We start from the raw sequence: 12,038 nt of genomic DNA on the forward strand, positions 1-12,038 counted from the left end.
AATATGAAAAGGATATGAAAGAGGTGGGGGCAGGACAAAGTTACAAGCAATTCTATTTGGAGAGACACCTGTACAATGGCAAAACAAGTACTATGAAGCTTTTTCTAACTGATTTTTAGGCTAGAAGAGAATGGGGGAGTGCCCAACCTTCCATTAAGGAGTTTAGTCAGGAGAAAAAATCCTACCCTTTAATTGGAGCACTACTAAAGGTTGCATCTCACCTACTAGGACACAAAGCTACGCCTGAACACCAAATTAATTGCCAAAGATTCTCCAAATGCAATAAGACTACCCATGTTCACCAGAAACAAAAACTTAAAAACAGAGGGCTGAAAGTTACGAGCTGAGCACTGCAATGCATGGCATTGGAAGCTTGTGATGTGGTGCTACACATAGATCCAATAGTGTTGTGTACCAGTGCTGACGTGCTCACGTGGGAGCCATGAGTATCATAGTGGGGAACATGTGACGGATCTTGTTGACCATAAATGGAATTAGTGGGAGAGGCGGAAAAGCATAAGCAAATATCCCTGACCAATTGATAGATAGAGCATTGCCTTTGGATTGAGGGTGTGGGTACCTTGATGCGAAGTTTGGGCATTTTGCGTTTTTGCTTGTGGCAAAGAGGTCTATATCTGGGGTTCCCCACATTTGGAAGTATTGTTGAATTACTTGTGGGTGAATCTCCCATTAGAGTACTTGTTGCTGCGTCCTGCTTAAGAGGTCCGCTAGCTGGTTGTGTATCCCTGGAATATACTCTGCTAGTAGTTGAATAGGATTGTGAATTGCCCATTTCCAGATTGTCTGTGCCAAAAGGGACAATTGAGATTAGTGTGTCCCTCCCTGTTTTTGCAGACAATAGATTGTGGTCATGTTGTCTGTCTAGGAACACTCTTATTAAATCCAAATGGTTTATGTGAAAAGTTTGTTGAATTAAGTCCTGTTCCCCTTGTATGGTACGGTTGTTGAGATGGGCTCCCCAACCTATCATTGATGCATCTGTTGCGATTATGGCCGCCAAAAAAGGAGTTTTACTCTAAAGAGAGAGGGTCATGATATGAACGGAGGCGATCAATGGAGTCTTTGAAACAGAGTTGAAAGTTCGGAGGGCTCTCAGAATCCCCACGATTTGTGCCAATGTGCCTATTTGGAGCCGTGATGCTTGGCACAAACGTAAGTAAATTCTCAAATAATTTTTGGTTAGAGAGTACGGACGTGTTGGCTTTTAGCTAAGGGAAAGAATAGGTCTTAAACTGATGTTGTGCATTTGATTTGTTCTTAAGGAATAAGCTTATCAGGGTTGAGTTTATGACTGACCCAACTGAATAGAAACAGGTATATAGAATGAAAATGTCACTTACCCAGTGTACATCTGTTCGTGGCATCAGTCGCAGTAGATTCGCATGTTCTGCAATAGCTCGCCATCTGGTGTTGGGCCGGAGTGTTACAAGTTGTTTTTCTTCGAAGAAGTCTTTCGAGTCACGGGACCGAGTGACTCCTCCTTTTGTCTCCATTGCGCATGGGCGTCGACTCCATCTTCGATTGTTTTTCCCCGCAGAGGGTGAGGTAGGAGTTGAATTGTAGTAATAGTGCCCATGCAATGGAGTGACTAAGTATGCACCTATTTAAGGTTGAGATGATACATATATAAATAATTGAAGGTAACTTCCAAACTGCTACAGGCTCCCGGGGAGGCGGGTGGGCACATGCGAATCTACTGCGACTGATGCCACGAACAGATGTACACTGGGTAAGTGACATTTTCAGTTCGATGGCATCTGTCGCTGTAGATACGCATGTTCTGCATAGACTAGTAAGCAGTTATTTCCCCAAAAGCGGTGGATCAGCCTGTAGGAGTGGAAGTAGTCTGAAATAATGTTCTTAATACAGCTTGACCTACTGTGGCTTGTTGTGCGGATAACACGTCTACACAGTAGTGCTTGGTGAATGTGTGAGGCGTAGACCATGTGGCTGCCTTACATATTTCTTGCATTGGGATGTTTCCTAGAAAGGCCATGGTAGCACCTTTCTTTCTGGTTGAGTGTGCCCTTGGTGTAATGGGCAGCTGTCGTTTAGCTTTAAGGTAGCAGATTTGGATGCATTTAACTATCCATCTGGCTATACCTTGTTTTGAAATTGGGTTTCCTGCATGAGGTTTTTGAAATGCAATAAAGAGTTGTTTAGCCTTTCTGATGTTTTTTGTTCTGTCAATGTAATACATCAATGCTCTTTTGACATCTAATGTATGTAGCGCCCTTTCAGCTACGGTATCTGGCTGTGGAAAGAACACTGGAAGTTCCACTGTTTGATTTAGATGGAACGGTGAAATAACCTTTGGCAAAAATTTAGGATTGGTCCTTAAGACGACTTTATTTTTGTGTAGTTGTATAAAAGGTTCCTGTATTGTAAACGCCTGAATCTCGCTTACTCTTCTTAGGGAAGTAATGGCGATGAGAAATGCCACCTTCCAGGTTAGGAACTGTATGTCGCAGGAGTGCATGGGTTCAAAAGGTGGACCCATAAGTCTAGTTAGGACAACATTTAGGTTCCATGAAGGGACAGGTAGTGTTCTTGGTGGTATAATTCTCCTAAGGCCCTCCATGAATGCTTTAATGACTGGTATCTTATATAGGGAAGTTGAATAGGTAGTCTGCAGGTATGCAGAAATTGCTGCAAGGTGTATTTTAATGGAAGAGAAAGCTAGGTTAGATTTTTGTAAGTGAAGCAAGTAACCCACTACATGTTCTGGAGTTGTGTGTAATGGTTGTATTTGATTAATATGGCAGTAGCAAACAAACCTCTTCCATTTACTTGCATAACAGTGCCTGGTGGATGGCCTTCTGGCCTGTTTTATGACTTCCATACATTCTTGGGTAAGTTGTAAGTGCCCGAATTCTAGGATTTCAGGAGCCAGATTGCTAGATTCAGCGATGCTGGATCTGGGTGTCTGATCTTTTGGTTGTGCTGTGTCAACAGATCTGGCCTGTTGGGCAATTTGATGCAGGGTACCACTGATAGGTCTAGCAGCGTTGTGTACCAGGGTTGCCTTGCCCAAGTTGGTGCTATCAATATGAGTTTGAGTTTGCTTTGACTGAGTTTGTTTACCAGGTAAGGAAGGAGAGGGAGAGGAGGAAAAGCGTAAGCAAATATCCCTGACCAGTTCATCCATAGGGCATTGCCTTGGGATTGTTTGTGTGGGTATCTGGATGCGAAGTTTTGGCATTTTGCGTTCTCCCTTGTCGCAAACAAGTCTATCTGAGGTGTTCCCCAGAGTTTGAAATAAGTGTTCAGAATTTGGGGGTGAATTTCCCATTCGTGGACCTGTTGATGATCTCGAGAGAGATTGTCTGCGAGTTGATTTTGGATCCCTGGTATAAACTGTGCTATTAGGCGAATTTGGTTGTGAATTGCCCAATGCCAAATTTTTTGTGCTAGCAGGCTTAACTGCGTGGAGTGCGTCCCCCCCTGCTTGTTTAGATAATACATTGTTGTCATGTTGTCTGTTTTGACGAGAATGTATTTGTGAACTATTATTGGTTGGAAGGCTTTTAGTGCTTGAAAAACTGCTAGAAGTTCTAGGTGATTGATATGCAGTTTTGTTTGATGTACGTTCCATTGTCCTTGTATGCTGTGTTGATCGAGGTGTGCTCCCCACCCTGTCATGGAAGCATCTGTTGTTATTACGTATTGTGGCACTGGGTCTTGGAAAGGCCGCCCCTTGTTTAAATTTATGTTGTTCCACCACAGAAGCGAGAGGTAAGTTTGGCGGTCTATTAACACCAGATCTAGAAGGTGACCCTGTGCTTGAGACCACTGTGATGCTAGGCATTGTTGTAAGGGCCTCATGTGCAGTCTTGCGTTTGGGACAATGGCTATGCATGAAGACATCATGCCTAGGAGTTGTAATACCATCTTTGCTTGTATCTTTTGTGTTGGATACATGCGTTGTATGATGGTGTTGAAATTTAGAATTCTTTGTGGACTTGGAGTGGCTACTCCCTTTGATGTGTCTATTATGGCTCCTAGGTATTGTTGTACCTTGCGCGGCAGAATGTTGGATTTTGTAAAGTTGACGGTGAACCCGAGTTTGAAGAGGGTTTGTATGATCTGATTTGTGTGATTTGAGCACTGTATGAACGAATGGGCCTTGATTAGCCAGTCGTCCAAATATGGGAACACATGTATTTGCTGCCTTCTTATGTGTGCAGCGACTACCGCTAGACATTTGGTAAAGACTCTTGGTGCGGTTGTTAATCCGAAAGGCAGTACCTTGAATTGGTAATGTATTCCTTTGAATACAAACCTTAGGTATTTCCTGTGCGATGGGTGTATTGGTATATGGAAATAAGCATCCTTGAGGTCTAAAGTTGCCATGTAGTCGTGTAGTTTTAGCAATGGCAATACTTCTTGTAGTGTGACCATGTGGAAGTGGTCTGATTTGATGAAAGTGTTCACTACTCTGAGGTCTAGGATTGGTCTCAGTGTTTTGTCCTTCTTTGGTATCAGAAAGTACAGTGAGTAAACTCCTGTGTTTATTTGTGTGTTTGGCACTAATTCGATTGCATTCTTTTGCAATAGTGCCTGCACTTCTATCTCCAGGAGATTGGAATGGTGTGTTGTTAGATTTTGTGCTTTTGGTGGTATGTTTGGAGGGAATTGTAGAAATTCTATGCAATAACCATGTTGGATAATTGCTAGAACCCAAGTGTCTGTAGTGATTTTCTCCCATGCTTTGTAATAATGACCTATTCTTCCCCCCACTGGTGTTGTGTGGAGGGGGTGAGTGACATGTGAGTCACTGTTTAGTAGTAGGGGTTTTGGGGCTTTGAAATCTCCCTCTATTTCTAGGGAATTGCCCTCCTCTATATTGTCCCCGAAAACCTCCTCTATACTGTCCCTGGTAACTGGACGGTGTGGCTTGTGAGGTGCTGGCTTGTGTGCTTTGACCCCGAAACCCCCCTCGAAAGGGCGTTTTACGGAATGTGCTGTAATTCCCTCTGCTCTGCGGGGAGTAGAGTGCGCCCATGGCTTTGGCAGTGTCTGTATCTTTTTTGAGTTTCTCAATCGCTGTGTCCACTTCTGGACCGAACAGTTCTTTTTCATTAAAAGGCATATTGAGAACTGCTTGTTGAATCTCTGGATTAAATCCAGACGTTCGGAGCCATGCATGCCTTCTGATCGTTACAGATGTATTAATTGTCCGTGCAGCTGTATCTGCAGCGTCCATGGAGGAGCGTATCTGGTTGTTGGAGATGGTCTGTCCCTCTTCAACCACTTGTTTTGCCCTATTTTGTAAGTCCTTGGGCAGATGTTCAATAAGATGTTGCATCTCGTCCCAGTGGGCTCTGTCATAGCGCGCAAGTAGTGCCTGGGAGTTCGCGATGCGCCACTGGTTTGCAGCTTGTGCTGCGACTCTTTTACCAGCTGCATCGAACTTGCGGCTTTCTTTATCTGGGGGTGGTGCATCTCCAGATGTGTGAGAGTTGGCCCTTTTCCTAGCTGCTCCTACAACGACAGAGTCTGGTGGCAGCTGTGTAGTGATGAAAACCGGGTCCGTAGGAGGCGGCTTATACTTTTTTTCCACCCTTGGTGTGATTGCCCTACTTTTGACCGGCTCCTTAAAGATGTCTTTTGCGTGCCGGAGCATACCAGGGAGTATAGGCAGGCTTTGGTATGAGCTGTGGGTGGAGGAGAGTGTGTTGAATAAGAAATCATCCTCGACCTGTTCTGAGTGGAGGCTTACGTGGTGAAATTGTGCTGCTCTAGCCACCACTTGAGAGTACGCGGTGCTGTCTTCTGGTGGAGATGGCTTCGTAGGGTATGCCTCCGGACTGTTATCTGACACTGGGGCGTCATATAGGTCCCATGCGTCCTGATCTTGGTCACCCTGGCTCATGGTGGTGTGAGCTGGGGAGTGTGATGGAGTTTGTGCTGGTGAAACGTTAATCACGGGCGGAGGAGAGGGTGGTGGTGTAACTCTTTTCACCACTTTTGGTTGTGGTGTTTGTTCCGTCTGGAACTCCAACCTTCTCTTTCTCCTAATGGGGGGAAGGGTGCTTATTTTTCCTGTCCCCTGCTGAATGAAGATACGCTTTTGCGTATGGTCTACATCAGTTGCTTGTAGCTCTTCCTCAAACCTATGCTTCTGCATTTGGGAGGTTAGCGAGTGCTCTTCTGTATAAGAGCCTGAAGCTGGGTCGCTTGCAGTCTGTTTCGGCATCGAAACTTTGTCTGCGTGTTTTTTCGGCTCCGAGGTGACTTTTTTCCTTTTCGGGGCCGAAACCTCTCGGCGTCGATCTGTTTCGGTGCCGCTGTCTCGGCGTCGAGCCGTGTCCACACCGGCATCTCGGTGTCGAGGCTTGTCTCCAGCACTTTCTCGGTCCCGAGAAGGCTGCGTGCCGGTGTCTCGACCGGAGTCGGACGATCTCGGCACTGTTTGGGCCTTTTTCGGTGCCGACGGTCGGTCACCGATTTTATGGGTCGAGCCATGGCCTGGTGGCAGTGGCGTCCCCTGGGCCTTGTAAATGTTCCTTTGAGTGGATTTTGACGTCTTACTCACGGTTTGTGTATCGTCGAATCCTTCGGAGTCTGAGTCTTGGATCGAGAAGGTACCTTCCTCTTCTTGTTCCTCGAACTCCCGTTGGGCTGTCGGAGCGGACGCCATCTGAAGTCTTCTGGCTCGACGGTCTCGGAGTGTTTTTCGGGACCGGAACGCACGACAGGCCTCGCAGGTGTCTTCGCTGTGCTCAGGTGACAGGCACAGGTTGCAGACCAAGTGTTGGTCTGTGTAGGGGTATTTATTGTGGCATTTGGGGCAGAAACGGAACGGGGTCCGTTCCATCGGCGTTCTTCAGCACGCGGTCGGGCCGACCAGGCCCCGACGGAGGATCGAAAAAACTACCCCGAAGGGCACCGGAGCTCTTCGATCTTCGATGCGGTGTGGAATCTAAGTACGCCGATCCCGAACGCAACAATACCGACGAAAATCTTCCGAAATTAGCTAATTTTCCGTTCCGAAACTCGGAGCGACAGGAACACGTCCGAACCCGATGGCGGAAAAAAAACAATCGAAGATGGTGTCGACGCCCATGCGCAATGGAGACAAAAGGAGGAGTCACTCGGTCCCGTGACTCGAAAGACTTCTTCGAAGAAAAACAACTTGTAACACTCCGGCCCAACACCAGATGGCGAGCTATTGCAGAACATGCGTATCTACAGCGACAGATGCCATCGAACATGTATTTTCTTGGCATGCAGGGCTACATTTTGTAGCCCTTTAATTAACTGCACATGGATTGCAGTGCTCTGACAATAGACCAGCCACTTACAGGGACCCTTTGCAATTAAAGATTACTTTTTTGTGCATGGGAATTATTAACCTACTGAAGGTCAGTTTGTGGTGACAGACTGAAGGTTTTTAAAAGGTTGTTTTTAAAACACACAGTGGAGGTTTCAAATAGTTTTAAATTATTCCTTTGGCAATTTTATGTTTTTTGTATTTGTTAGGTACTTCTCTCTGTTAGTCCTGATGAGGCCCTTAATTAGAGTGGGCAAAAATCCGTCGACCTTTTGTATCTGAAGAGAGGTTGCAAAAAAATTAAATATTGTTCACAAGGATTGTTTAAGTTACACATCTTGCTTTAAATGTACATGAAAATAAGGGTGATACAGAGATGTATATATATAGATCTAATGCAACGATCTCTTGTGGATTTACAATGAAAGCATTGTCAGTAACCACACTGTTTTGGAAAAAAGGAGATGATTGAAGGACTGTTTTTCGGATTTTTTTTTATTTGTTTGTGCATTTGTATTTTGATTTATGTGTACAATATATTTTAGAATGTGTATAGGTTATTCTTATATCTGAGCAAAATAGAATGCATTAAGAGTATGTAATTAAATTGCAGTTCAATGATTGATTTATAGTTTAATTTGTTTGAAATTAATAATTGCATTGTTCCCTATTTTTACCACTTGTTAACATGTTGAGTGATTATGGTCTTTGGCACATGGTCCTTAAAGGGTCGCCCTTTTAATAAGTTGATGTGATTACACCATTGCAGAGAGTGATAAGTCTGGCAGTCCAACACTAGATCTACCCTGTGCCTGAGACCATTGTTGTGAGAGACACTGCCGTAGTGGTCTCATCTTTAGGCATGCATTGGGAACTATTGCTATGCATGATGACATCATTCCCAATAGTTTCATGATCAACTTCACTGCGTAAGTGTGGTTGCATTGCAGTTGAGATATGAGATTGTGAAAAGCTTGAATTCTCTAAGGGTTTGGGTATGCTAATGCTGATTGAGTGTTCAGAATGGCTCCTAGATATGGTTGTATTTGTGTTGGCTGCAGGTGAGATTTCTGATAATTGACAGTGAATCCTAGGTTGTGTAGGGTGTCCACTTTATACTGTGTGTGCTGTTGACAGACTGGAATTGTACTGGCTTTTATGAGCCAGTCGCCCAGATATGGAAAGACATGTATGTGTTGTCTTCTGATGAATGCTGCAACCACTGCCAGGCATTTGGTGAATACCCTTGGTGCTGTTGTTACTTTTAAGAGTAATACTTTGAATTGGTAGTGCTTACCTGCTGTAACAAATCTTAGAAATTTCTGATGTGCTGGATATATGGGAATGTGGAAATAAGCATCTTTTAAATCTAATGCTGTCATATAATCTTCTTTCTGTAGCAGGGGAATGGTGTCCTGTAGAATGACCATGTGAAAGTGTTCTGACAGAATGTACTGATTGAGGTGTCTGAGATCTAAGATTGGTGTGAGAGTACCATCTTTCTTTGGTATGAGGAAGTACAGTAAATACACTCCCGACCCTTGTTGGGATATAGGTACCATCTCTATGGCACCTTTGAGTAGTAGTGATTGTACCTCCTGTTTTAATAAATTGAGTTGTTCCAGAGTAAGCTTGTACGAGCGAGGGGGAATGTTTGGTGGAGTAGAGATAAGTTCTAGGCAATAAATATGTTGGATAATTGATAGAACCCATTGATTTGTAGTAATGTTGTGCCATTGTGGGTAAAAACATTCCAGTCTTACTCCCACAGGAGATGTATGCTGTGTCGGGATCTGTAAAAAGTCACTGTTTGGTTGAAGAACATCTTGGGGTGGTTGATTTACCTTTCCCTCTATAATTATTCCCTCTGTAAGAGCCTATAAAGGAGCCTCTGTTTTAAAAATGTGGCCCTTGTTTCTGTTGGGATGTGGATGACTGAGTTTGATGGTTTGAAACCATCCTTAAGCTGCGGCCTACGAACAATTTCCTGAGTAGGTGTAGTGTAAAGGGCACCCATGGCTTTAGCTATATCAGAATCTTTTTGTAGTATTAACCTCTGGCCCAAATAGGTGTTGCTTACCAAAGGGCATATTCAACACTGCCTATTGTATTTCTGGCTTAAACCCTGAAGCCCCTAACCATGTGTGCCTTCTAATCATGACACTGGTGTTGATACTCCTTGCTGCTGTATCTGCTGTATCTACTGCAGATCTAATTTGATTATTAGAAATGATCTGCCCTCCCGCTACTATTTGTTGTGCCCTTTTCTGGTGTTCTGATGGAAGGTACTGTAACAAATGTTCCATTTGGTCCCAATGAGCTCCATCATATTCTGCCAACAGTGCTTGAGAGTTTGCAATCTTCCAATGGTTAGCAGCCTGAGTTGCTACTCTGTTTCCAGCTGCATAGAATTTACGACTATCCTTGTAAGGAGAAGGAGCAACCCCTGTAGATTGGCTATTTGCTCTCTTTCTTGCTGCACTGACGACTATAGAGTCAGGTGGCAATTGAGCTCTAATAAAAACCGGATCAGAGGGTGCAGGTTTATACTTTTTATCCACCCTTGGTTTGAATAATTCTAGATTGTACCAGTTCCTTTAAAATGTCCTATATGTTTAAGCATGCCTGGGAGCATAGGGAGACACCGATCCTCCTTATGGGTAGATGTTAGTGTATCAAATAAAAAAAATCATCTTCTATGGGATCTGTATGTAATTGTACCTTATGATACGTAGCTGCCCTAGCTATAACCTGATTGTAGGCAGTGGTATCTTTAGGAGGAGATGGTCTTGCGGGGTATAAATCAGGATGATTAGGAGGGATGGGATCTGACTAAGTCCCATGGATCTATATCCTGCTGAGTGTCATATAGATCATCCCCATGTGTTGAAATAGGGGACTGTGGAGAAAATTGTGTAGGTGAAGGTGGTGGAGTATATGATGGTGGAGGAGCAGGGAGTAAAGGACAATGTGGTGGTGAAGGCTATTGTGGTGCATTTGGTTTCTCCTTTTGTTTAAATATTTTAGCAGGTGGAGGCCCAGTTTCTAAAGTTTCTTGGAAAGTCAATTTTCTTTTGATTGTAGGAGAAGAAGTTATGATTCTGCCCGTGTCCTTATGTATATGGATTTTTCGCTGTTTACCGTCCATTACTTCCAATATGGGCCTTATTTCAGAAGACTCCTCAGTAACTGGAGCATATTTTCTACCCACAGGTTTCAGCTCTGAAAGTCTGGATACCGAATGTTTGAGTCGGTCTGAAAATGTCAGCTCCAAAAGTGTTGTTACTTTTTTTTGGCTCGGATGTGGAAGTCTCCGATTTTCGGCTCGATCCCGAAACAGGTGTGGCAAGTTATTTGGTTGGTGACGAATGCACTTTGGCCTTGTGTTTTGGTGCCGAACCCGAATGTTGGTCATCCGATTGGATTTTTTCGGGTCCGACCATGGCTGGCAAGCAGTGGTGAACCCAAGACCAGTGCTGAAGTCTTTTTAGTTGTTTTTGGAGGATGGCAAGGGGCTGATGTCCTCACGTCCTGCGCCGGTGAGGACTTGCTGGATGCCATCTCCAACCCACATGCTCTTCGATCCTCAAGAGTCTTCTTCGAACGAAAGGATCAACAAGAGTCACAGTTCTATTCTCTGTGATCCGGAGAGAGACAGATTGCACACCGGGGTTGATCGGTGTATGGAAACTTGGAGGGACACTGTGGGCAAAAGCGAAACAGAGTCTGTTCCATAAGGCGGACATTGTTCGACTACCACGCGTCGAGGTAGGCCCTAAGGGGCGTGTAATCAACCCAGACGATTACGATCTGATAGAATGTAAGATTGGAAAACCCGATCGAGAACTATACTGACGTTTATAGAAAGGAAGAGAGCAGTTCAGATAGTACCGAACCAGGATCTACCAGAGCGAGAGGAAACACATACAAACCAGATGGAGGAAAGAAAACAATCTAACAAAGAACTCAATGCCCATGCGTACTATCACCAAGAGAAGTCACTCGCTCTTGTGACTCGAAAACCTTCTTAGACTAAAAACAACTTGTCACACTCCAAGCCCAACACTAGATGGCGAACATATGCAACGCATTTGTATCTGCAGCTACACATGCCATCAAATATATAATATGGATAGGTCGTTGTATAAGAAGAACAATACTGATAATGGATGGAGAGTAGTGAGGCAAACTTTGTATTGCTCTCTCTTTATAGCTCATATAAATAAAAATAAAAAGATGGCTAAGAATATCTTGGTTTACTGTGGCATCATTGTACACTGTTGAACCAAGACAATAGTCTCGAGGAAACGTATGGGTGCTCTTTCATTCACATTTGCAAAAGAGAAACAAGCCAAAAGAGTGTGGAGGTTGCTACACACCACCCTGTGAAGGTTGTCCTGTCTGCTGAACCCCACCATACCACACACTGTTTGGATACAGCATGTCCTTTTCTCTGAGGACTATTTGCTATTAATAGTTGCTCAAATTTAGTGAAGTTCTGTGTTATCTTGATGAAGAATGTGAGACAACATAGTACTTCAAATTTCTCCGCTGTATCTTTAGGATTCTAGAAAAACGTAATGAGAAGAAGTTGTTCTTTAAGATAAAAATCTGAAGGCACTTAGGGCTAAAATGTGGATTTGTCCTTCGGATGACTCATCTTGAAATTGCATATGCAGTTCTTTTACTGTAAACGTGTGAATCTCGCATCTCGCCAACATCAAAGCCAATGGCAAAGCTA

General features: G+C 43.9%; 1 protein-coding gene across 2 annotated transcripts in view; it reads right to left on the reverse strand.

Annotated features, from left to right (window-relative positions):
• The window catches only part of KBTBD2 (kelch repeat and BTB domain containing 2), a 168,741-nt gene that overhangs the window by 9,416 nt on the left and 147,287 nt on the right, over positions 1–12,038 (reverse strand). The window lies entirely within an intron of this gene.

The sequence above is a fragment of the Pleurodeles waltl genome, chromosome 2_1 (genome assembly GCF_031143425.1).
Source record: "Pleurodeles waltl isolate 20211129_DDA chromosome 2_1, aPleWal1.hap1.20221129, whole genome shotgun sequence".
NCBI classification, from domain to species: domain Eukaryota; kingdom Metazoa; phylum Chordata; class Amphibia; order Caudata; family Salamandridae; genus Pleurodeles; species Pleurodeles waltl.